The 27,361-nt window shown below is 40.9% G+C and overlaps 1 protein-coding gene across 1 annotated transcript in view; it reads left to right on the forward strand.

Moving 5' to 3' along the window:
* The window catches only part of GPR158 (G protein-coupled receptor 158), a 1,311,614-nt gene that overhangs the window by 2,076 nt on the left and 1,282,177 nt on the right, over nt 1–27,361 (forward strand). The gene's annotated exons all lie outside the window — the stretch shown is intronic.

The raw sequence follows: 27,361 nt of genomic DNA on the forward strand, positions 1-27,361 counted from the left end.
CCCCATACACCCAAAGAAGTGACCTCCTCAGACTTAAAAACTCAGGGCGTCCGCTGACTAATCTATGACGCATAATGTTACTTCGGATAGTTTGCAGATCACCGAAGCTTGCAGAACTTTTAAAAGCGCTCCTTCAGATGACACCGTAGTACCGCGCAATATTATACCTTTTTGTGTCCAGTTTGAAAAGGTTAAACATGTTTTTTTTTTAGCTTTAATGGGTTTGGGATTGCACATCACCCAAATATAGTTTTGCAAATAAAGCTACAATGTGGACCAACACACATGATTTTGCTTTGGACTAGTTTACCAAGTTGAAGAAACTAGTTGCAAAGTAAAAGAAAAGAAGGATACCGTTAAAAAGTTGTGTTTTTGCGTGACGGTTAATCTATACAAGGGTTCCCATACACCAGTAACCTTGTAAAGACTATTTGAATGTTTAGCCTAGAATGGACACCATCAGTTTAAGAAGCACTAGACAGTATTGCAAATGCGTTATCAGCCTGAAACATTTTGAAGCCAGTAGTAGTTACCTTAAATATGTGCATCATCTCTGGTGATGTGACAGCCTGAGTAGGAAGCACACCACTTACCTCTACCAGTAGAAGTTGGGTAATATTGGGGACTCCGTGGGTTATTTTGACATGTTACTGTAAGTGAAGACACATGGACTGGTACACTAGTTGTAGGTTCCTATGACGAGACCATGCTAATGGCCACAGTTAAAAAATCCATGTTCAGGGCAACAGGAACAATGCAACATGGTATGGCCAAATTATGCGGTAGGCTTGACTAAATTGTGTAGATCATGTGACAAAGCATCACATTTTGTGATAGTATCACTTCATTATCGTGTCATCTTTATACATGCTAGCACTGTCTGGGCAATTGTGTTTTCTCATTAGTACCAGTTTAAATCTCAAACACAGCTATAAGAAACAGAGAGATGACCAGCAAACCTTTGTGAAGGGTCTGCCACAGCTCGAGAAGACGCACTGGTGAATTATTAATACCATTTGATGCGATTGACGTATGAGCAGTTATTTTGTGGAAACCTACAGGTTATGCAGCAAATCCATTAGCCTGCGGATAACCGCATCACATAATTACAATAGCTCTGGCAGTGGACAGAAGGGTGTAGTAGGGCACATTGGAAGTTTAACTTTTATGGAGACATCAGTGTTAAAATGAGTGGAGTCAAAGCACTTGATTCACAACGCATTTGACATCCCTAAGGATGAGGATGCTCAAAAGATCAGTTTGTGGATACAGAATTCCAAGCCTTATTCTGTGAATCAGAAGGCCCCACTTAATCGGGAATGTTGTTTTTTTTTTGGTTGATTGTGGAGCGTACATAAAAACACATCAGTTCACCAATTTAGAAGAATTGCTGCCTTCAGAAGTTTAGAGTTTGTTTGTTTGTGGGCGTTCTTGGAAGCGAAGGTGAACATGCACAAACTTGTAAGTTAGAGCATATTTCTACACCTGTTGCAGGTGGTTTTCTATCCCTGAAATGCTTCTGAGTTTGCTCCAATCAACGGCTAGATCTTGTGTGTTTTAAGAGCAATGTGGAGGGAAAATATTCATATTCAATGGGGGTCTTGGTGAACAGGTTTTTTCCATGTGACAAATCTTTGCTATTTGCAATTTTTCTAGAAGTGCTAAAGCTTACTTGCGCCACCGTCATGCCTGCAGGCTTTTCACTCCTTGGTTAAGACTTTGCACACATAATTGTTATGCGTAAGGATACTTCTTGAAATCCACAACTGTCATAAATGTGTTGGACAGCCTGTGGGATTCTTTAGGAATTCCCGAAAAAGTCAAAATATTTGCTCCAAACTTGGGAACAGTCCTAAATATACACATTTCTGACTTTTCAACAGCAGACCTTCTGAATTGGGTCTGAAATCAAAAGATAATTAGTACTTAAGGCCCTCTGCTATGGTTTGTTAACTTCTCTTCATAGGCCTCCCCTCTAATAATGGGCCAGAGCCTGATTCAAGGGCATGTAATGATGGGGCATTGAATTATATAGCCATTAACAATGGCATTACGTAGAGAAAAAGGCTATTAGTAATTGACCCCACAAATACGCCCTATGGTAGACAAGCAAGCATACTGTTTGCATCTGCTGCACAATTGCTTCATGTACCCGCTTCAGCTGTTCACTACATTTTAGAATACAGGCAAGGAACAGTCGTTACTATCAAGTTTTGAAGCTGTATTGTTGATAGAGCCGATCTCCGCATTCCTTTGACGTTTCCAAAAGAAGCCACAGTTTGGAATATGGTTGACAAAGCACTCCTCCACTGTAAACATAGGTTATATAAAATGTGAGCTAGAAGCTAAATTAGCACACTGGAATGTTGAGAGCTCCATTAAAAACAATGGAGTGCTCCGGGCTTTTAATGGCCGGTAGAAGCGAGTAGCATCAACATTCTAATGTTTAACAAAGGCCTCACAGAGGCAGAGGAGATTTTACCCCCTCGGGCTCCGAGAGGCCTTTGTTTTACAAATTAGAAGGGGCGGAATGTTCTAATAGTCTTAGAGCCCTCTGTAGTGGGCTCTACTGGCCATTAAAGGCCGACTCCCTTGTTAAAGGCCTTTGGCTCAGGCCTATATTGTCGCAGCGGGCCTTTAATGGCCAGTAGAGCCCGCTACGGTGGGCTCTAAGGCTATATGAAACACTTGGGTACATGGGTTGTTGTGTGGTAATATTACACAGTAACCACAGTGTGTAAAACAAGTAGTATTGTGGTTGGATCAGCCATATTTATACGCTGCAGAGTATAGTTTGTGGTATTCCTCAGCACAGCTACTTTTTCTGAGTATAGTCTATTATAATTTGCATGCTTGCTTGCCTTAATCTCTAACATTAACATTTTCCAAATTGCCCACACCTCATTTCATAGACCACAACCTTATTTTCTTTGAAGCCATACCATTGCAAACTAACTATACCAAATCTCTTCTAGTCCATCTATCTACCCCAGCAATCATTAGCACCACTAATGATCACACCTAAATCCTGTTAATTTTTTCGACGATAGAGAAACTGGAGTAAGTGAATGAAATGGTTCATTTGAGAGCACAAAACTAATCCCAATAGCCAAAAACAATTGGATTGAACACTTATCTTAAGTTTCGGAGTAGCATACTATTCGCCGTAAAGTGTTTCAGAGCCTTGTCAGGGGCAGTAAGCCCCATATAAATTCAATTCCATACAAAAAATACATTACAATATTGTAGTATGCACATGTTAAACTTTAGGAAAGAGTTGTTCAACTTCTCAAACAGCTATCCTCTAAGGGCTAATGTGGGAGAACATCCATGTCTTTATATTGGGAGATTGTGCCATCAACCTCTTCATCCGTGCACCACTGGGACCCTTTGTGATAAGGAGTAATGTACCTTGACTGGCAGCACTCTTGAACATCAGACAAGTTTTTCTACCCATTCCAGACTTGGGAAGGTGCCTAAAGATATTTAGCCTCGGGGTACTAAGTTGGTATTCCCTCATATCACAGCAGTTGTTCTGGGCTGAACCATTTTTCCGATAGATTGGGTCCAATCTGTATAAAGGATCTAAGTGATTTGACATGTCTTGCAGGTCAGATTGAAACATTCAAGTCATGATGGGCAAGCATGAGTTTCTTGTTGGAATTTGATCAACTCATCAGTGGCCTAAATCTTTTGGCAATATTGCAGCAATTGCGAGTCAGTGGACAAGCATTGAGGAATTAGTAGCATTCTTTGGATCTTGCGGTGCCTTTGTTGGTGGTTCTGCAATGAAGCAGGAGACTGCAGGGTAGCCTCTGAGAAGGAGACAGTGAGAGGGACTTTACCTTCTATAGTTCAATATAATCACTCAAATATTAGAATAGTTTCCATTAATATTAGTTAGATTAATTATGTGATTTAGCCTTTTCTAAAAAAAAAAATTCGGTCGCATTTGCATTATACATTCAGAAAATTATGTTTAGAATTTAACATTTGGAGTGTGGATGCGGTTTACAGTGTTTTTGTTTATGTTTAAACCTTCTAAAGTTTACAGTTGGTCTTTCATAGTTTTATTCATTGTGACTTAGACGTTTTTAGTTTTCTTTTAAGGTTCATTTCATTTTGTTGCTGAGTTTATCTTTTGAATTTTTTGAAATGGAAGAGGTTGTTTACTCATTATCCAGTGTGAGGCCAAGCAGTCAAGCTCAGAGCAGCGATGCTCTGTTGGACTTTATGTGCACTCTTTCCTTTTGCTTCATTCATGGAAGGTTCCGAGGTGCTAATAGAACACCGGCTTGATGGGGATGACGAGGCAGCTCCGAGAAGATCTATAGGAGAAGATGTGAGGTGGATGATGCCCTCATGATGTAATAGAGATCCCAGCATCAGCTCCACCTGGGCCTTCTCCTAATGATGCTAATAGTCATTTAGAGCCCGGTAGATGGGGTACATTACAGATGATGGTGCTGATGGTGTTTAGGGTGGTATGATTGACAGTAAGCTCTATCAATGAACTCAATACCACTGTGGTCTTCATGTGGGTCTTATATGCAGTCTTTGCCTGGCTATGACAGGTCAGATTCAAAGTGAGATTGTCAGGTGCTATAAGTGATGCAGGAGTGTGAAGAGCCTTTGGGTCTCGGACTGCATGTGCTTTGGAATTACAACCATGATTAATTGTATGACCCCACAACATTTTGAGTTGTGTTGGAAAACATGCCTATGACTGTTTCCTCTACAGCAGAGGTCTCCAACCTGTGGGGCGCAACCCCCGGAGGGGGGGTGCTTTGGAGTCCTGGGAAGGGGGCATGCATTCCCACGCCTCACTTCTTCCTGGAATCTAAAATGTTTGGTTTTGGAAAAAGACAAAAGTCCCGGGACGATGAATTCCGATCGTTAAAATGCTTCAGCTGAAGTTTCATTCAAAGGAAGAAGCTGGGCAAACAGCTAAACATTCCTTCATGCCAGGGTGCCTGCTTGCCTGCATAAAATGCAAAAGGATGCTATGAATTAATCTGAAAATGTAAAGGATGCTTGGTAGCCGGTTCTGGCTTTAATTACTCAAAACACTCCAAGCATTGTGATGGCCAAGATATATGTTTTTTTAATGGTAGTGCAAAGAGTTAAAAACTGGGCTGTGAAGTGTGTGCTTTGAATCGTAATTGTATTTGCACAGCGCTTAGTACCCCTAAGGAGGTGTTGAAGGGACAGTTCTATAAACATTTGCTTCATTGCTTACTGTCTGGTATTACTAAAATCTGCATTTTGGAAGCAACATTTTATAGTTAAACGATTTGCACATTTTGTAGCGGTGTTTCTTATATTGTGTGTAATGCACGTATAAAATAATGACACACATTCACAGTGCTTTCTTTCACAGTCTGTGACCTCATGGCACTAAAAATACACAAGTCACTATTCTGTACTGCACCAACCAAATTGAACTCTGTAGCTCTCTGGTTACACACAGACCTCTGCAGTGCATTAACTAATAGAGGTTTCATAATGTACTACAGGTCATTTCCCACTGAGGAACTACTTTTTAAAATGTATTTTTCATTTAATTCACCCATAATATTATATGCAGCTACCTGATGGTGAAAGATCATAAAAAAGAACAAAACATTTTGTATGGGTGCTCCCACGCAACACCCATTGATTTTGATGCTGCCCCAGATATACAAAATCATGTAAACGTGCAGCAGCGCCAAAACCTTGCACCTCACCAAAGCAGGTGTAACGAGGAGAAAAGTTTTAATGACTCCTCTTTTATTCCTTTTTCCATGTGTGCTGCATTCTGTAGCACACATAGAAAGAGGAAAACATCTCTCGGGATTGTTTTTGTGCAGGAAGGTGCTTCTTCCTGTACAAAAACAATCCTGCTTACGTTGGGGCTAGGCAGTAATTTGCCTGCCAACACGGGGAAAAGGATGGGACTGCATCATATTTTATAAAGACAGTGCGTTCCTGCCCTTTCACATTGGTGTTGGGCAATGCAGCACGAAGACTTGTCCTACGTCAATTCAACATAAATGAGACCTTTTGTTTTTGGCCACACCGTTGACCAGTGACTGACCTTTGGTTTGCTAAACACCGTTTGATATTATTCTCCTGCTGTAAGAATGATTTGCTGTGGAAATTGGAAGCGTTTATGGTTGTCCATAGTAGTAGATGATGAGGATTACCAGGTTCTAGACATTTTTGTCTGAAGGGAGCTCTTGCGCCAAAAGCTTTTGACAAGGGAGTTCTTGGCATCAACGTGTCAGGTGCCTATGAAAACTTTACTCAATTCTTAGTTATTCTTAAATTTTCATTTTCTGTTTGGGCACGTGTTGCAAGAAGAAGGCTGGTTTGTGTTTTGTCCCTTTTGTAGTGGTAAAATAGTACAAAAAAGACAAATAGTACAACAAAAAAATAAGAAAGTGAAACGATTTTCATATCACGAGTATATTGAAATGATGGTTCAAAAATACACAACACATTTATTGTTGGGCTATGTATCTTAGTTTTGTTTAAGTATAGAGTCTGTTATTTTGAGAATTCATAGTGTTTGTTGATGTCACAAATTACATTAAAGGGATAGAGGAAAGCGATTGTGTGTCACTAATTCAAAATGTAAGTTTCTCCTCCTCGTTCTCAGAGCGTATCGATGCCACCTAAATGAGCATATGAAACACAAAATGTTTTTTAAATGGCTTTTATTTTCAATCTGTTGTGGCCTCCACCATTCTCTCCTGCTGCACCCTCCACCCCCACGGATTTCTGTTACTGAAACCTCGATTTTTACTACTTTTTTAGTACTGCTGTAGGCGTAACGTTTCAATTTTAGATGAACACAAATTTGGGAGTAAACCCTGACAGAGTCGATCAAACATGAATTTATCATCATTCTCATCAGCGGTAGGAAGCATCTGCCAATTTTTACTTGGGGAAACAATTCCCTGCACAGTTTTAGGGCACCAAGCCTGGGGTGCACAACCTTTGTCAAAATGTCAATTGGAATCCACCTAGGATTTCCTCTGTACTCTAAATCTGTGCACACAAGCTGCCAGTGCGGTATAAAGGTATTTTCTGTGCCAAACATGGCCTGTCAGCCATTTTTAGGAAAATTGCTTGTTCATGCAAGCACAGATTTCTTGTGTACTAAAGCCAAGGTTTGAGTAACTACTATGTTAAAATGCACCATAGTTCACATGGTAGGAAGATGCACTATTTTATGTTTCGAAAAGTGGTTGTACAATTGCAAAACTATTTTTGCTACTTGGACAGAAATGGAACGTTTCTCCCAAAGTACAAACAGTTAATAGAAAAAAGTAGTTTTGACCCAAATGTACTGTAGTGTGTAAATTCATATAAAACAAACATACTAAAAACATATTCCCAAGAAACCAAACAACAAACATAGTTTTACAGCTAAATCAGATGAAAGGTTTAGAAATCAAAGGTTCAGGAAGGGATGATAGGGAAAGGGTAAACAAAGATAAGAGGGCATGGAAGGCATGATCACTCAGAAAGATAGCCCATATGCCTCTTTCGAGGGCTTTGGGTAAAAGCTACACATTTTTAAAACCTCAGGCTAAGGTGCTTTATGAATCGCATAACCAGAAACAGGATGTGCACCTAAAACATGAAATCGTGTTGCAAAAAAGGCCTCCTCTTAAAAAGGTGTGTGAACGTCACTGCGGAAAAAGGACCCTTTGGGTGACTGTACACATTTAGAGGCCCTCAATGTTCTTTTCACCCACCAGACTGATTTCACTTAGTAAATGTACGTTGACATTGCCTTATGGCAGCATTGTTAGTACCAGGACAGAAGCTGAACTTTGCTCCAAGAAGTTTCACCAGATAAGGTCTATGGGTCAGACTTGAGAGTGATTGTGACTTCTTGGTTGGTGTTTCCACTAGAGAGCTCTGGGGATACACGGTGCTGTTTTCCTCTGCGAGTGAGCTGGACAAACAGGCTGTGTGTCTTCTTCTGTGGGAGAGTTGGACACATTGTCTTGTGGTTCTCCTTTGTGGAAAGGAGAAACAATGGCTTGAAACGCTACTTTGTGGATGTTATTGGACATTTTCCTGTGCCGCACTTACACTCGGATGCAAAAGCTATCTCAAATGACAGGAAAGCTCTATAGTTTATATTAAATATGCGCGCTGACATATTTGTAAAGTCAACATAATTAACAACAGTATGCCTCCATGAAATTTGATAATGATGTTTTATAAGTCCTGCTATGTTAAGGTAATCAGCTCAGACAAGACAGAATTTATGCATAGTGCAGCCCATCTCCACTTTTCGATTTTGTCTCTAGAGAAACATTGTTTGAGTCTGTGGAAGAGTAGGGACAATTAGTTCGCTTTTTTTTTTTGTAAAGAGCTATGAAACATTGTTCACATTTTCTCTTCTGACACAGAGCCAGAAAAACTGATTGTGTGCCCATCCGTGAGAGCAGGGAAAACATTTTCCTGTGGCTCTTTTCTCAGCGGGAGACTCGGAAATCTTGGTTGCGTGCTGGTCTGTGAATGAACAGGGAAACATTGTTAATGTTGCTGAGCTCTGATGGACTGCTTTAAAAATTAGTTTTACGACAGTCTGTGAAAGAGCTGGCTACATTGTTCAAGTGTTACCCTCTGGAGAGAGCTGTAAAATTGCTAATAAGGGAAATACCATTATCTGCTGGTAGATTGCAAATATTCTCTCAAGGTCTTATTTGGGTGTGTACACACACATTGCAATTTTCATGTCTATATAAGTCTAATATTGAGCATCACGCTTGTCCCATGATCAGGCGCAGATGAGCTCTCAGTTTTCTCCTGGTCAAGCTCAGCAGAGTTCAGGCAGAAATAAAAACGTTGATATAGAGGAGGAAGTGCAGTTTGTGCATATGATGGGCAATTGCACTAGGGTAGCTACAACATGGACTGCCCGTTTACTCAAGACTGGAGTGAATCCTCGTACCTACCCAGCTGCCATTGTTCCAGTAGAAGGTTATACGCCATCTTTGCATCTGTATACCCAGCTTACGATATAACTTCAGCATCATCTCACCCATTCAGCAGTCTAAAATCCGTGGGATGTGCCGTAAGAATATCTACCTAACAACAGCCTGATCAGCCGCCTCCTGGCGATAGACACTGATTGAACTGAGAATTGTGTCAGTGAACTTTCAATCAAGGTTACATGTCTGTCAGGCCAACTCTGAAACTGATTAGAAGTTGGTGTGTGTACTTTTCACCTCTGCTCTTCCAAGAACTCCAGTTCCAATCATTCTGCTGACCATTCTTGCACAGTGTGAGTTGGCCTTCATCTGACATCTCACCAGCTGAAGATTCAATTGCAGCCATTTGTTCTAAAAACAGGGGTCAAGGAGTGACTCCAGAATATTCATTGTTGCATTTCCGGCCTAATGCACAAAAATGCGATGCAGCGCGCGCAACGAAATTCGTTTTATTTATTTAAATGTGTACTTACCTCCGTTCATCCATATTCCGGTGTTTACATTTCCCCACCCTGCCCCTCCCCCGCCCCTCCTCACTGCCCCACCGAACTCCCTCCATAGACCGCTATTGGAAGGTATGTAATCTAGCATAAATTCTCTTCAATACCTGCTTGGTGTGCATAAAATGTCAAGTAGAACCCTACGCAGGAAGAAAGCTATGGTAACAAAAAAAGAGCAGACCTGAGATCATGCTGGGAGAAGGGTAACAGTAAAATGTATAGAATTCAAGTAAGAGCCCTGACTGTCAAGTTGCACAAATAGATTCCAATGAGTAGGAGATTCATCTTCTGATAAAGGAAGTCTTGTCTTAAAAACTTTCAGGACAAGTTGAACAGTGGCGGCCAATATCATTTAAAATTGTATTGTATTGTTACTGCATTTATATAGCACTTACTTCCCCTGACGAGGTGTCAAAGCACTTTTTCGGGGAGTAGCACGCTACTCTGGAACCCAAATGGGATTAGTGGTGAATTAGTCTAGGGAGATCTGAAATTTATCTGGGCAGTGGGCATGTTAGTCTGTTATATGGATTGAAAAGGATAATGGAGGGATGGAAGAGGGAAGGGTCTGCAATTATATAGCACTTGCAACCCCTGATGAGGTGTTGAAGTGCTTTTTGGTGGGTAGCATGCTACTCTGGAATCCAAACAGGATTAGTGGGGAATTAGTATAGGGACATATGAAATTAATTTGAGCGGTGGACATTTTAGTTTGTTATTTGGATTGAAAAGGAATTGTGGAGTGAGAGAAGAGGGAAGGGTCTAGAAAGTGTTTTTGGAGGAGTTCATAGAAGTAGGAAGGAGTTTGGGATGAGTAATGGGGATGTGGATGGGGAAGAGTCAGAGGGAAGGGTTAGGAAAGTCTTGTTTGGGATATCTGAATAGTAAAAGAGGTATGAGATGATGCAAGGAGGGGTAGAGGAGCGAAGAGTCTAGAAAGGGTTTTTTTGGGATCATAGTAGTGGTATGGGAGTTGTGATGAATGAGGGGGGGTAGAGGATATATTGAGAGCAGTACAGGGTTAGAAATAAGGTCGTGCATTGGAGAGAGCAGTAGAATGAGGTCTGAGATGAGTCAGAGTGGAGGTAAAGGATCTATTGTGAGAGATATAGGGTAGTGCATTGGCTATGCTGAAATAGATGAAAAGTAATAAATATAAAGATACATAAGTACATGAAAGGTATATATATATAATCATATAATTTACGGGATACTATAAATTATTGGCTTTGTGTTTATTAATTTGACTAGTAGTTTGTTTTTCCATCTTTATAAGCAAAAATGTGGAAACTGGGAGCCTTAAATTTAATTTCTGAGAGGGGAATTCAGGGGTCAGACAAACGTCCCAAGGGGCACAGCCTGTAATCTGTCCTGCCAGGTTTGGTGCCCTCTAACTGCACCAAAACGATGCTACAAATATGCTAATTAAACTTCATTACAAAGGGGCTGGGATAGGAGCAGGTGGAGAAGGCACAGGGGAGCGTGGGGGGCACGCAGGGGATTAATAAATAAAAAAACGTACCTCATGACGACGGCCACATCGCCTCTCGCTGCGGCTCCCAGCCGTCCCTGAGGCAGCACCACTGATTCGCTGCGCAATCACCGCACTGCTGCTATGAGAGCAGCGCGGGGATTGGCCTGAGTGGACTCAAAAAGCACTTGCTCAGGCACAGAGGGTCTGTGCTTTTTTTCCAACCCGTCTGTACAGTACAGCCGGGTGGGAGAAAGCAAAGTGCGCATGGCAGTTCGGCCTGCCTAAGACAGCCTGCCAAACTGACATGCACACTTACAAGTGCAAATACCACTCCCCCCCCCACCGCACCGCCTCCCATGGCCCAGCCCCCCCCCTCCCTTCACATGCTGGCTCAGAGCCAGCAGATACAAAATAAAACAATAGTAAGATACTGTTTCATTTGTCAGCTGCCGGCTCTGAGTCAGCAAGGCGACTCTCCTTTTTCATTGCTCTAGAAACAATCTGTAAAAGCTTGTGTCCTTAACCCACAAATATAAGATACAGTGGGAATCAACAAAAACTGAAACCCATGAATTTGTGAAGTACAACTTTTCTAGTTTGTATTGTATAACACTCTGAATGGAAAACATGCCATGCAAGATATCAATCTCAAACTTCTAAAAGAGGCGTTGCAAGCACTGTTGGATGTGTCCCTGGGGTTTGTTTTTCTAAATTGACTAGAAATCCGTTTAGAGACTCATGCACAATTGTGTGCACTGACAGTGGCCATCATGTAATAATTTTTCTTTCCTTCTAAGAAAAATTATTCCAAGTTGGCCAATAAGCCTTCATGTGTATGCCCAGTCGTCATGAAATAGTTTTACCGTATGCAAAAGAAATGGCATTGCAAATGGCTGCTGCACATAGAAATACATTTGCAGTGGCTATCTTGGAAAAACGGTTCAGTTATTTTAAGAAAAATCAATCCAAGATGGGTGCCACAGTTGAGTGCACTTACATGGTGGTCATTTGGGTTAAAAACAAACCTTGGCAAATATGTCTGTCCCATGGTCTCACGAGTAATAGCTATTGGCTGTGCCAATGCTTGTTAACATTTGTGATGAGACTTCAGCTGATAATTTTACCTCTCCTTTCACTAATCAGAGGGGAACATTTTACTGGTGGAAAATGTGAAACTGTAGAGGTCTGATTGATATAGTCTAATCAGGGAGGTAGGTGTAATCCTTAGATGTCTGTAAAAACAACCGAAAAAAAAGATTTTAAGAGTCTTACCTAGATAATTCTGAGAAACTCCTTTACCTTTAGCTTAGCATTGCACAATTTCTTTGGGCGACAGAGTGGCAACTTCTAGAAACATGACTTTATTTGGAAATTGCGTCAAATCTGCAATTCAATGAAAAGTTAATAGTGCATGTTTATTCGACATTTGATAGGGCCCAACCATCTCTGAAGATGCTCTGCGTGGATAGGTGGGAGAAGACTCTAAATAGGTTGATACAGTAAGAAGTATGACAGACACTATGTGCAGTGCTAAATCAGGTGACGCTTCGGGAACCCATGGATACAATATTGTGCAGCTGGTACATGCCTCAGGGAAAACTGTGAACCATATAACAAAACACAAAAGGGTTGTGCTGGAGGGAATGTGGTGGCAAAGATGGTGTGATACATATGGGGTGGTCATGCCCAAAGCTCCAGGTTCACTGGAAACCTGGAGTTTTTTTTTTTTGAATCCTGCTAATCAAGGGCTATGATATTGGGGTCGAAAGTGGCAGTGACTTGAATAACTTCACTCTTTTGTGGTGCTGGACCTGGCTTTGTGGTCCCACAGTGGAGGTGGGGCCAAGTACGGGAACGAGCACATCTCGATTCTGTAACCTATCAATATGCATTTCCTTTCATTAGTGCCTATTCTCCTCTTTGAACTGACGTAAAAACCTTCAATAAAATATTAGGAAAAATAAATATGTATTAACAAGCCATCTGATCCCTGTGGGAACAGGCAGCCTAGGAGAGCACCGCCAATATCTGTTTTGACGCGCACTTTACTTCATCAGAGGAAAGGATCAATGCTGACATAGGTACAGCAACAGAGTCTGAGTAGCAGTTAAAGGGAGAGGCCACTGATCACAGAGCTGCACTGGGTTCACATGCAGGGCCGGCTTTAGCTCTAGTGGCGCCCAGTGCAACAATGTTTTTTGGCTCCCCCTTTGACCACCTCCACCACAGATTCCCTCCCCACCACCCTTTAACAGTTTCCATAACCACTCTCTCTCAGATGCATTTAATTAATTGTATAGCGTCACTCATAAAACTGAAGGGTGTCATAGCACTTTACATAACACACACATCACACAGAGACTATCAATCATAGGTGTGTAAATCAGTGTATAGGAAATGATACATAAGACAGAGGACAACAAGGGGTGGATTCACATATATTATCCATACAGGTAGGCAGTATAGTTGAAGAGTACTTGGTCTGGAGAAGCCTAAACTCTAAATTTAAATGGTAACACAATGGAGTGGGGCTCTCTTTAATAACAAGAACTGATTTGTACCCAAATGAACCCTTCTTTCAACATTAGAATAATGAAAGTATGGGGAAAAATCAATACGCTCTAATCTATACCTTGAAGCCTGCACTCTGTTCTTTGACATTTAATAGCTCACTGTAAACTGCAACTAACAAAAGGAAGTCTGACAAAAGCAGTAACCCACTGACCTGCTTACATTACATTCACTTTGGGATCTGCATGGTACATGTTCTTTGCAGCAGGCATATTAACCCTCTGCGCTACCTTACGATGAATCAAAACTTCCACGAGACAAAACTTCTACCAGACAAAACTCCGTCCTCACCTGGAAGAACATTAATCCCCGGAGTTTTCTCGACATATTAACTGTTGCCTGAAAATTGCTGGAGGCCAGGAACGTAGCAGCAGGTGCTTCTTAGCACAATATAAACTAGAAAACAGGCGACCCCATGCGAAGTCAGCACCCGGTGCTGTGATACCGGTCGCACCGCCCTAGAGCCCTGCTCACATGGCCCCATTGAACCCCCTGGTAATACACAAGGAGTCATTAAGGCATCAAAACCACCTTTGGTGAGTCGCTTGCCGAGAGATTGCGAGGAGCCATCATCAAATGTCGTAGAACACTTTTCATGTTTGAATCTATGATCATGTAAGGTCCAGAAGCTTGCTTCCTACCATAACGAAGCTTGAAATAAAGAGTGCAGGTGAGCGGTGCAACAAATTAAAAATTGTTGCAGAAGTATTTGGTAGTTTGAGACCAGGCTTCAACAGTGGAACAGCAATCCTTTGTATTCTTCTGAAAATCTCTTTATCAACATTTTCAAGACATCAGAAACCTGCTTCTCTTTCACAGCAGAACTGAAAGCCTGACTATTAGAACAAACCTTGAGCTAAAGTACCTTACACCCTTTCTATTTTGATGCCCTGGCATTTTGGAGGGCACTTCAAGGCTTTGTTACATATTGTGTGACCAAAACTGCTCACTATAGTACCAAACAAAGAGGTACATTTGTGAAACATGACATTCTTTCGCCTAGTAAAAAAGGTGTTCAGTAGAGGGAAGCCGGATGCAAACATGCATCAGGAAAAACACCCACCAACTAGCAATGTTGCCTGGAAAGTTGTGGAAAGATTACTGGCTTTAAATACTCTCGCTGACAAAACCCCTCAGAAGAATAATCAGACAGAGAAAGTAATTTTAAATAAACATCATAACGTTCGAGAATTCCTCTTACTCAGAACAAGATGGCGAGCACACGTTTGTACCTGCTGCCCCTCTTCTATCTCTACTACTGGAGCAACAGGGTCACATAAGAGATGCTACTGCTGGAGCATGAGGGTACCTATGCTAGCTCTCTTCCAGTCTCCAGATATGCCGGCACCCAAGTGTGCGAGCCCTCTGCACTGGTCAGTGTAGTCGTGTAATTCCTTAAATTTAAATACCCAATATCCTGTCAACATTATACATTGAATTAAAAAATCTTTACATTTATGGAATAATAACTGCATTGCAATTTGTGTGAAAAAGCTTTCCTTACTCCGATAATTGCCTGATGGCATTTATTTAAAGATGTCAGTTGAGTACGCCAAGAGAAATCAGAGGACATGGTAAAGTACAAACAGTCCTAAATATAATTAGGGAAGAACTCACTCAAAAGAAGAGTTAAAGCAAATTTGTTTATCAAGAGAATGCATCATCATAAACCATAAGACTGTACCTAAACCTATCTATGATCCTCATACTTTTAACATCCTTTCCTCTTTATGTTCTGTCCTGCTGCTTTTGTTTTTCACTGTTTCTGATAATGTTATTTTTAATTTAATTATTGTGACCTGAAAATAACATTAATTATAACTATTTTTCATTATAGTGGTTTCTTCATAATGATACTTCTTCATAAAGGTTTCTTCATAATGACATTACCCTGGTGAACAGGCAGTTATTGGCAATGATATACTAAAGAATGTGATATCCGGGTTCCGGGTTGTGTAGGCAAAAGGGGAGTTATTGTGTAAAGCTTTTGTCTTTGAAAGATTCTTAGGGCTGGAACAGAGTTGGAGCTATGTCAGGCTACTTAATTTTGACTTTCATCATTTTGGGGTCAATGAAAACAAAAAATTAAGCTTCTAGAAGGGGAGATTTCATGAAAGACAGACCTCACAGCACGGCTTAGTCACTTATCAGAATGGCTAAGTAATATCCGCACTTTATTGCTACATGTTTAATAACACTCTTATTATTGACCCCAGAAGGATACTAGGCTGATGAAGAAATTACATTTCTAAGCCTGCACCAGTTTTCCACGCTTGTCATACTTTCTGTCAAGGGACAGCATTAAAATTAATTAATTGTCAAAGTAGTCTTTGCATTTATTTGGCTTTGGAGGTACATGTAATTCCTGTGGTTTCATACTTTGGGCCTAATTAGGATGTCGGACGGACTGCCACTGACAGGATGTCGTGGCAGTCTGTCTGGCATCGAAGACATCGCTCCTACCACCAGATTACGATGTCGGCAGTTGGAGTGATCTTGTTGGAGGGATCGACTGCCTTCTCTGACAGGATCCAGGATCCTGTCGGGCATTGGCCGGAGGCCTAATCCCTACAATGGAGGCAGTGCCTGCGGAGGCACCACCATAGAGATTAGGATGTCCCTTTCTGACAGCATTTCCATGTTGGCCTTTCGAACATGGAAAGGCTGTCAGAAAGTGACTTTGGGGGCCCCTAGCAGGGCCCTGTGGCCCCTAGGTCTTCGCCCTGAGGCCTGGGGGAGGGGCACCTTTGCTAACCCTCAAAACATTCATACCCCACGAGGCAGGCATCATATGGTGCCTGACACATGGTGCATGGATGTTTGAAAACATAAATATTTCCAATGCGGCTTGTTCTGCCGGCCTTTTACGGCTGCAGCACAAGCCCAATGGAATATTGGATGTTTCTGACCACCTCATGGGTGGTCTCATCCTAATCTGTCGGACGGAACCACCGACTACTAGTCTGGCTGTTTCCATTTCGAAACTGTTGGTCGGACATGCTTTCGACCTGCATCTTAATAAGGCTCTTTGTGTCCTTGTTAAGTTCCACCTAGAACACTGCTGTGGGTTCTGTGGCTTTAGACACCAAGTGCATGCAAGATGTTCTACTAAAGTCCAGTCTCTGTAAATACTAATCCTATGAAAAACATTTACATGTAGTAGGGCCTGATTACCTTAGAATATTTGATTCTTTCTTGCCAAGCCTGTAACACTGCCCTGTGAGAATGGTCCCTACCTACTTCCCTCCAAACATTTGGAGGAAGCAAGTACATGACCAGTTATGGAATATATTTGCATGTACATTTGTGACACTCTTTTCAGCGTCACTTGATCGAGTCTGCCACTATGAGGCTTATCTCTGCTTATAAGAGACTGAAGCACAGTATTTAATAGACAGTGTTGTGATCGCTGCATGAAGCACATCACAACTCTTTTGAAAGTTGCCAAAAGTATGACATTTTTTTTGCCCTATCTGCTAAATGTTCACGATTTTCTAATTGTTTTGCATTTTTTTTTTAAATCAGTAGCACGAGGTACTGAAACTATACCCAAACAGAATGGATATTCTCAGAAGGGTAAATTTGAAAAAGGGCTTACAATTGTCTTTTTACTAATTACAGATGTGAAAGTCGTTATTAAGTATGTACATATTAAAAATTCCTCCTTTTACTAGTTTTACTTTCAAAACAGTTCTGCATGCATTTTAGACAAATTCTTAGGCACCGTTAGGGGACACATTAGATTGTAGTTACAGTTATTAATATGTTACATTTTGCTACAGGAGATCACTAGTGTTTTACTCTTTAAGATCTCTTATTGTATCATTGTTTAAATTATATTAAATGACAAAGGACCTTTTCAGAAGTGATTGTGTGTTAAAGTAATATTTAATAAGTGGATTGAAATGACAGGATCCTGGCAGGTGTACTTACATTTTTACTTATAATAACATTTTCATAAAATGCAGTCACTTGATACCTTTGTTGCTAAGAAGAAGCGGTTTGCAAATAATTAACAATAATTCATTGTTCACATAAAAAAATTGCTTTATTTTAGCACATAGTGTGTCATGGTTTACCTTCTCCATACAATCATAATCAGCCATTGTACAGTAATCATCAATACTTGTAACCTTAAACTCGATATTTTTCTTGTACTGTGGTAGACAACATACATATCCTTTTCTTTATCATGCTAGTTCCTTCCAGTGTCCTTTTAAATTCTATGCTCACATCGCCTACCAATTTAAAGTTTCATGGTTTTAATGTACTGTACATTTATTTCTCACTAAGCATATTCAGGGTGCCACTATAGAGCTCTTACATCTATCTTCTGACTTTTTAACTCTGTCCTATATCAAAATATACGGACTTCCACCCTTTGATCACTTTCTACTTTTCACCCAAGCTCTTCTGATATAGTTAACTCCACTCATTCTGATTCTGTACAGTTGTCATTCATTACTGAAACCCTTGCTCTGGCTTTAACGCTCACACCAGGCAAATGCCATTTAGATGTTATTGCCCTCCCCTGCTATAAAGTCCATTGATATTTCTAATTTTGCTGAAAATAAGACCCAACTCTTCTGTTGTTTCTATATTTGAAAGGCCTACTGTGAAAATAATTATCCTGGTACAGATGGGAAAAATAGTAAAGGATAAATGTGTTGTACTCGCACCGCCAAAGTACACATACTCAGTTGTTTTTAACCGATGATGCTTCAGAGACAAATGGAAGATGTATGATCAGAGAAGAAATTGACTCACATGGGTTAAGCAGCAAATTCTCTGGAAAAAACAGCCCTCGCCCACAAGTTGTTGCATGCTTCTTTATCGGGCTTACCCAATTGCAGAACACGTGTTCATGTTTGGATGAGCATAATCACTAATGAAAGCGAGGGTTTTTCTGTTTTATGAAATTATCAGGGATTTAGACAATTAAAACATTCTAGGGTACTAATCCTTTCAGTGAGTTTATTTAGAGCTGCCCTGACATAGTTAAAAGAAATTAGAACAATGATAAGATCTGGGGTATAATTACCAGACCACCCTGTTTTATTTTCAACATGTTTCATCTAATTTTGTATGCGCCGCAGGATCAGCAGCCTTCATCAACACATTTAGGTCTCCTGCTTTAAAAAAATAAATCTGACCAATAATTCCAACATTCTCTTGGAATTATAGGTCAGATTTGAAGTGTGAAATGGAAGCAAGGAATAGTGAGTGAACTTCTCCCTCCCCTCATGTGTTTAAAGATACAAAGATAAATGGAAGTCCTCGCTTATCGTACTGGCCCCAGGAGGTCAACTACGGATACAACTCCTATTTCTTCCGATGCGGCTAATACCATCATCAAATCAAACCATCAGTATACATACCTGCTGACCTTTGCTCTACCTTGAGCTACATCATTGTGCATTAGATTTCGCTTTCAGTCGTCCTCTGACTTACACGCCAGAAGACACGCTGTGTGTTTACATTATCTTGCCCTGAAGAAGCCCATGTTTGGGCGAAACACGTTGGCTGGCTGTTTTTAAATGAAGTGCAACAGAAAATAAAAGACCAGAAAACACTGACATGCAAAAAAACTTTTGTTGATATATTACTTTATATTTGATTACATTTGTTTTTATATTGCCTCTCATTCAAACCAATTGTCAAGAGTATATTTGTGATCTACAAGCAGCAGATCTTTTGAGGTGGGCAATATCGCATATTGCTAGTGACTAGTTCTGGTGGTACAGTCTTCTGTGACCTGGCTGTTTTTGATTCCTCTCTGTGTATAAACAGAAGTTCCTTCAAGTTATTCCCACTCATTTTTTTGGGGTAGGTTCAGGCTGAGGGTTTAAACCATACAGAACATGATTAGCAATAAAATAAACATGCAAAATTTTAATTACCTCAAGATATATACAATTTGAAGAAGGGCATGCCCAGAAAAAGGATTGTTTTCACTTGAAATACTTAAACCGTACAACCAAAAGTGTGGCAACTATGATAAACGCAGGATTAACCAACCACCTATCATGTAGGGCTAAACACCCTGGAATAGAAGTCTATTATGAGGCTATTGAAGCTGGCAATGGTAAGAAAATGTTGAGCAAATGGTTAGTTCTGTTGAAAACAAGGCTTGGAGGGCTGAACTGGGCCATAGCTGATGTGGGCATAGCTTAAGCAGGCTAGGTTCAGATATCTGGTGCTGGCTGCAAAAAGATGGTTGAAAGAGGGAGATAAAGAATCCCTTCATTGCAATGCATCAGATGAACTAACCTTTAAGCCATCCATATGAAGGGTCATAACATGTTAAGAGTGACACAAACTGTTAAGTTGTCTTGCTCTTGCCATTGAAGTACAAAACACTGGATGAACAAATAAGAGCTCTAAAAGGGACAGTTGGTAGCCTTTAATTGGGCAGAAAATGCAAAGAAAGGTGTGACTTGTTCCAAGTTGCCAAGATAAGGACTTCAAAAGAAAAATGAGTGACATAATGGGAATAGTGTATGCAAACTGAATAGCAGAAAGCTGGGGGAGATTCTGGTTCTGCGAACCAATTGTGTTTTTCCCTGAAGGATAGTTTTGAAAGGAAATCAAAATGATTGGATAGATGTTGCCTTTTTATTTAGAAGGGCGAACTGAGTAGGAGTCTCGACATCTAGAATTCCTAATCTCATCCTTCACTTATATAGGTACTCTAATTTGCCTTTAGATATGTCATATATAGATTGTTATAGGGCAAATGGTTGACTCAATCAATTAATCCATAATAATTTTTAATTGATTCAGACCTCTACTGATACAACAAATACAAATACAAAATGCATAAATAAGGCAATTTATTTTTATACACTTTAAAACAATTAAAAAAAACATTTTTAAAAACTTGAACAAATTGTGACACACAAATTCATTTGGAGGAGACATACACAGGTTGATCAAATCTTGGGTTGAAATGGCGTTGAAACTGAAACTAATGGGTTTTATAAACTGACACTGGGCCTCTACCAAACTTGGATTTGGACAAATTAGCAACACGTGAATAAGATCTTGTGTTCCTCCGTTACATAAATCACATATACCTGAGAATTTTTTTAAAATATTCCATTTAGAGGTAAACGTTTTTAAAAGAAGGATTCCCAGATGCAGGAGGAGAATACAACGTCTCACTCTATGTTCTAATTGGAAATGATGGTACTGCTCAGGGGACTTATATACTGTACTTTTCGCAAATTGATTATAATGCTTTAGTTGACTGCAATGTTTGATATCTAGTTCAAAACTTATTCTTGGTATCGAGTTTTTTAAGAAGAGTGTCAAATGCCCTGGAGTCCAGACCCTCAATAGTGCTACAGTGTATTGGGACGCATTAAGAACTATATTAAGGTTCTTATTAAAAATATGCTGCACCGATTCGTTTCCAAAAGTCTCCAAATTTAATAAATATCTCAAAGTTCCAGGGGATGCGTGTAAGAGAATGTATGCCCACCTTATTATGTTGGAGAAAGCACTAGCGTATATGCTCACTAAAGATAACTCAAGACGTAATGCTTGGACCAGAACTGATTGGGAGACATTTAACAGTTTCTGTATGATCAGCCCTTCTTTCACTTTTATTGGTTGCCAAGTTTTAATCTGTGTGTATTCCAGCGTGCAAGATAAAATAGCTGGGATTCCCATGCTGTAAACCTCAAACAGAGATTAGAAGTGTCTATTCCTATTAGAAAGATATAATCTCCGCAATGCCCCCACATGGGCGCCTGCCTTTCTCCCTAAATGTTGAAAGTGGGAAGCATTTTGCAATTTTTGAAAGAAAGTTGGCCCTGATAAGTATATTCTTTCACCATCTCAATCTGAGTGCCTCCAAGTGACCAAGTGAAAGGGCGAAATTGCCTTTTCCCGCTAAAGGGCAGGGCTATGGTTTTTGAGATATCAGGGACCAAAAAGTTCTCTTTTGCGTATCGGTTTAGTACATTTAAGTTTCTTTGAGGGCCAATTGGAGTACGATCTAGTATGACGATATCATCAGCATAATAAAGCAATGAATATCCCTTTGCGCTAATTTTGGTGGGAAATTGTTAGTTTGTAGAAAGTACCCTGGGAGGTCGCTTATATAAATGGAAAAAAGCATGGGGGCTAGTAGGCAACCTTGTTTCTGGCCATTAATCGTCGGAAATAAACTAGATAGGCCCTTTTTTCCCACCATTTGAACTCAACACCATGTTTCTCTATGCAATGAGATGATTATTGTAAGAGGGTCATGCAGAATCCCAAGACTCTCTAGCTTCTTCCATAATGTTTGTCTATCCACACTGTCAAACGTGGTCGAGAAATCAATAAAAGCGCAGTAAACAACTTGCGATTTACCCAGTCCATACTTATCTAGGACCTTGTGAAGGACAGCAATATTGTCTGTTACTGACTGATTTGGATGAAAACCTGCCTGCGACATTGGAATTACTCCATTCGAAAATGCCTAATCCTTCAGATGATCTAAGATGCAAGCTGCAAAGATCTTTCCCATGGCGTCTAAGAGGGCGATTTGTCGGTAGTTATTTGGGTTCGATCTAGAACCTTTTTTAAAAGGGGAACCACGATACTCCCCGCCAAGATTTGGGGATTTTTCCACTTGTAAAGCAGTGTTGGTAAAGGGGAGTTAAGAATTTGCTCCATTCATCAGGATTTGATTTTAAAACTTTGATGGGAATATTGTCTGGTCCCATTGCTGCAGATAATTTAGCGGTTTTGATAAAGAAAGCAATCTGTGTAGAGGATGTAGCCAACAGGTCCCTGTCGTATTGGGCCTTTCTGTCCAACCACTGGCAGAATGGCTCCTGATGTTGAGAGTTAGATTTATATAATTTGATGATATGCTTTTCCCAGTCTGATGATGAGACTGGAGATGCTTGGATTGATTTCCTTATCCCTATTTGATTGGCTCTGATGCTCCAGAATGCCTTGTTGTTATTACATTTTACTGCAATTTGCATATCGACCCACATTTTCTCTTTTTGCTCTTGATTTACTTTCTTTTTTACCTGATGACCGCATTTTTTCAGCTTTCTTATTTCTTTTTGTCTGGAAGCAGAGAAGGATTGGAATTGCAGTCTGGTCAAGCTGTTAAGCCTTGATGACAGAGAGTCTGCTCCCTTCCCATGTGAATGGGCTTTGCCTTTGTTTTGCTTATTTATGTCTGCCTGAAGGGTAGCCACCACTGATTGCACTGTGTCTTCATAGTTATTTATAGGATTGTCTTCCTTATTTTTGTAATCTAAGATGGATGAAGAGATAATAGTGTTCATCTTGTAGATTGCTTTAGAATTCCAGTGAATCTGGCCTGTTTTTTGATTGACATCTGCCCGGCCATCCAAAGAGTATAGAAACCATGGAGAGGAAGAATGTGTTAAAATTTCGGTTTCCGTAATTAATAATGCATGATCACTCTTATGGGTATACTGGATATTTAACGATTGTACTTTTGTCAAGAGATCAATACTGCAAATGACATATTCCAGGATGAAGGAGCTACAGGAACCTATTCTTATGAATGCAGCCGGGATGTCTCCTTCTACCCTTCCATTTAAGGTGACACCATTTATTGCTGGGATATAAGACCGGAATAAATCCCCCATCTGTCTGCTTTTATCTTGCCTGGAAAACTGGAGAGAGGGATTGAAAAATCTGCCTTTTGTGCTGGGTTTCTTCTATTATCCTGAAGGGCATTCAAGATTTTACCATTAAAGTCCCTGGCAATTATCATTGGTGGAAACCCCCTTTATTCTAAAGTTGATGTTATTTTCTCAAAGGATGTTTCCATAAGGGGATCTTGTGGTGATCCAGGTGGAATAAAAACATTGAAGATTAGCAGATCTTGGGCTAGCTCTGAGCTTTCTTTCTGACACTTGATTTTAACGCATTGCACATTTGGAAGAGATACCTCTATTTCTTCAATGTCCCAATGGACTTCTTCCTTTAGGAGGATTGCGAGGCCTCCTTTCGAATGCCCTCTTCTTGTGGACTCCAAAGAGATAATAACCAACACAAAGTAGTCTTTTGGAAAAAAAGGGGGCAAAGGCCATTTTTCTTGCAACATCACTATTGAAGGGGAGTTTTCCATTGACAGAGCTAGCGTTTCTGTTTTTTTCCCAGCAATATTCCATGAGACTATTTTTAGGTTACTGCTACAAAGGGAGTTTTTGATCTTAGCCCAAAATATTGCTCTTTAAGGAGCCATGGACCCATGCCCATGATTTATCATCAGATTGTGACTCCTGTTTTGCGGAGAAACGGTTCCAGATGCGGCGCTCTCCATCTTTAAGTAAAATCATTAAGGATGCTTCTGAAATGTTTCTATAGGTATTTAGGTCCAACCGTTGCTGATTGATGTTATAGCGGGCTTCATCCCCTTCCTTCTTAAATATATTCTGAAATTCTTTTCCTATAACTTCAGTAATGTCAAAACCATTTTTATGAAGAATATCTCTTTCTTTTAGAATGATAGTTAGAATAACATTTGACCAGAACTTGACTGTTACCAACGAGAGAAGGAATTTATTTGGGAAGGAGACTAATTCTATTTCTGCAGTTGTAAGCGATTGGAAAGAACTAATTTTATGAAGTACATCTATTATTCTCCAGCTATTTAAAGAGCCATTGTCACTGGGAAACAAATCAGTTAATTCCAAAATACAGGAGATAGGTTGTTCCTCACTGCCATGTAGTATCTTGCCAGAGGTTGGCATTACTGAGTCGGGGATTATTGAGGCCTGGACAAGTTGTGCAGATTTTGTGACGAAATTTAATGGCAGAGGTATTAGTTGTTTCTTTTCATCTTTAGTTTGAAGGGATAAAAGAGATTGTTCTGAGTTTTGGATTGCTTCTAGGACCTTCGGTGCGTGATTGTTTTCCTTATCCACCTGTTCCGGGATTTGAGATTGAGGAAACTTAACTTTTCTTAGAGAACGTCTCGATATTCTGCGCTTAGCTCTTTTCTTCTGATTATTGTTTTTGTAGCTTTTCCTCTGAATATTTTTCCTATTTTTTATTTGCTTTGTCGGAAGCTCTAGTTGCTTTATGTTGAGGGTATTGAATGAAACCTTATCGTCTTTTTGAGAAGGCGAGTCAAATATCTCTTGCTGGTTGTTCTGGGCAAAAATAGGAAACAAAGGGGTGGAAGTTGGGGGAGAGCTCTCTGGTAAGGTTTCCCCAAATAGTTTACGAAGAGAATCGATTTTTCCGTCGGTAACACAATTGAGTTCCAGGTTTTTAGAAGGGCCCCCTGTTTGAGTTGCCTTCTGCAGTTTTCTAACAGAAGAGGTGACAGGTGCTGGAGAGAAACTGGAACACTGGGCATTTCTGTTCCTGTCATTTTCAGGGCTTGTCGATATGTTTTGACAACTCGGATTAGTTGTTTTTTTCTTCTTTTTTTCTATGAGATGTTGTAAAATACCTGTTTGGGTTTCAAGTATTAAGTCTGAGTTTTCCAAGTTCTTTTCTAGGAAAGATAGTATATATTTCATGTTCTCTGTAAGGAGAAGAAGGTGCTTGATATTGTGTCTCGCTTGTTGGGAGATTGCAGCATATTAAAGAGCGGGAACTCAGGGGATAGAGAGAGGTTTTGCATAGCATCAGGAAACTCACTTGGTGTGCTATTAAGTAGGTGCATTGGTTCCTTTACAATTTTAGTAAATTCAGAAGGTGGAACCGGTAAACACTCTATATCAGGGAGGGTAAAATCAGCATCAAGAATTTGTAGAGGTGCCTCCGTTAATTTGCTTGCTATTGGAGTGGTTTGGAGGAGTTGAACCCTAAGCTCCATTGGCTCTAGAAGAGATGGTGTCTGTATTCATTCATGATCTGCTGCCAAATGCAGACTGATATCAGCCTTAGAGTTCTCCAACCCAGTCGCTGTCTTATCTGTATCCATAGTTAGGTCTTGAGGGATGCCCTGTACAGTGGGCACTTTTGTTCCAATATTTTAGAAGTAGTAGTAAATAATTTTGTGATTGTGGTGCTCCCTGCAGCTGCACCTAAGTGGCCCACTTTGCATGTGCTTTTTACTCATGCTTGGGCCGTGCCCACCCTTTTCATGAAGACGGTACAGGATTGTAACTTTTTATAAGCCATGCCAAATTGACGTGGAACTGGGCAGAGAGATGCCTGAACTTATTTTGTCTGTTTTTGATGGATTTACTCCCTCCCCCACAATACTGGGAACAATTGAGTGGATGAAGTTGGTGAGTGAGTGCTAGACGTAATAAAACTAAATAGCTGGAGCACTTGCTATTTATTTATTACAAAATAGAACTTGGTCCTACCAGCCGTGAAGAGTTGTTCGCAGGGGAGCTGGCTGCAGAGCCCCCCCCCCCATTATTTATGATTCAGTTGTCGGTCAACGCTTCTTTCTCGGTTTTCATTAATTGCTCCACTCTCTTCTTTTGTGAAGGCTCACTCCTCTGCTCAGCTTCTCCACCATATGCAGTGCCCAGCACTGTGCTCGGGACTCAGTTTGAGTGGGAGCCCTCAGAAGGACCGCAGGCTGCACCTGGACCTATCCAGGCCGCCTCCACGATCGCCCGGGGACTCACACTTAGCGGGGGCTGACTTTAGCTCCTGCGCTCGCAGAGATCGAAGTACTCCTGGCTTTCAGAAAAATAGAGGCCATTGAAGTTAATGGGCACTTTGTCAGAGGTAGTCCATTCAAGATCCGGCCGAGACACAGCTCTGCCCAACTGGGCGGTAGAGCCGCAGCAAGCAGAAGGCTACTGCAATGTCCTACCTCAGATACAGGGAGACTTGAGCGTTGGAGTGTCAGGCCTGTGGGAGCTGCGCCTAGCCACGCCAGGCCCTCCGCTCAGCCAGTCGCTCTGAGTGGAATCCCCTACGGAGAAAATGGCAAATATGCAGAGCGACCCAGCCGAACTCCAAGGCCCCGCCCCACCCGCTTGCTCACCCACCTCAGCTGACTCCAACAGCGGGGTGAAGAGGGCAGCAAGGCGGTAAGGAGGGGAAGGGGTAAAGTGGGAGAGCGACGACTCGGCCTCGCTCACTTGCTCCTTGGCCGCGCCTGCAGCTCGCCGCTCACTCGCTCTCTCGCTCTTCTCTCCTATAACAAGTAGGTCAGCTGAATCAGTGAGAGTATTAATATATATTTTAAATCTATGCTTTGATGGATTTAACAAAAGGTCTGGTTTTGTTCAACTTCTTTTAAACACCTATAGGAGTTCAAGCAAAAATGCATATGCAGATGCAAATCCAGATGTTGAAGGGGACATATGAAGCATAGTATGGGGCATTCAGAGCTGAAGAGAGGCAGGTTGCAGGGTGTTACAGAGCTAATAGTGAACATTGGGTAATTTGATTAAAACTAACTGCAACCTATGTCGTAAATATTGGTGGCCTTGCTGCTTATTCCAGAGTGGCCTCGAAGAATGGTGAAATTAATTCTGTGAAGATCACTATGGGAATGGTGACAGGCTTACATTAACATATATTTATAGTGCCCCTCAGAAACCCTGGTGGTATTGGGTAGGCGAGGTATGAGGGAAATGATGATGGGTCCCCACATGCAGGCACATTTTCAGTGCTATTATTTGTGGAAGACACTCCATCAGCATTAAGCGGTATTTTTTGATTTCCCCCCGGGTGCATTCTCCCTAAAGTGGCTTCTCAAATAGTCGATGAATGCACATTGGTGGCAAAACCTTTGCTGGCCTGGTACAAGACTATAAATATTGTGAATTTTCTACCACTCCATGAGAGATCCCCACTGTGGTGAGCATAAGGTCCACTAGCCAAACTCTTGATGAAACCCTTGGCCTACATTT

Source organism: Triturus cristatus, chromosome 10 (assembly GCF_964204655.1).
Source record: "Triturus cristatus chromosome 10, aTriCri1.1, whole genome shotgun sequence".
NCBI classification, from domain to species: Eukaryota; Metazoa; Chordata; class Amphibia; order Caudata; family Salamandridae; genus Triturus; species Triturus cristatus.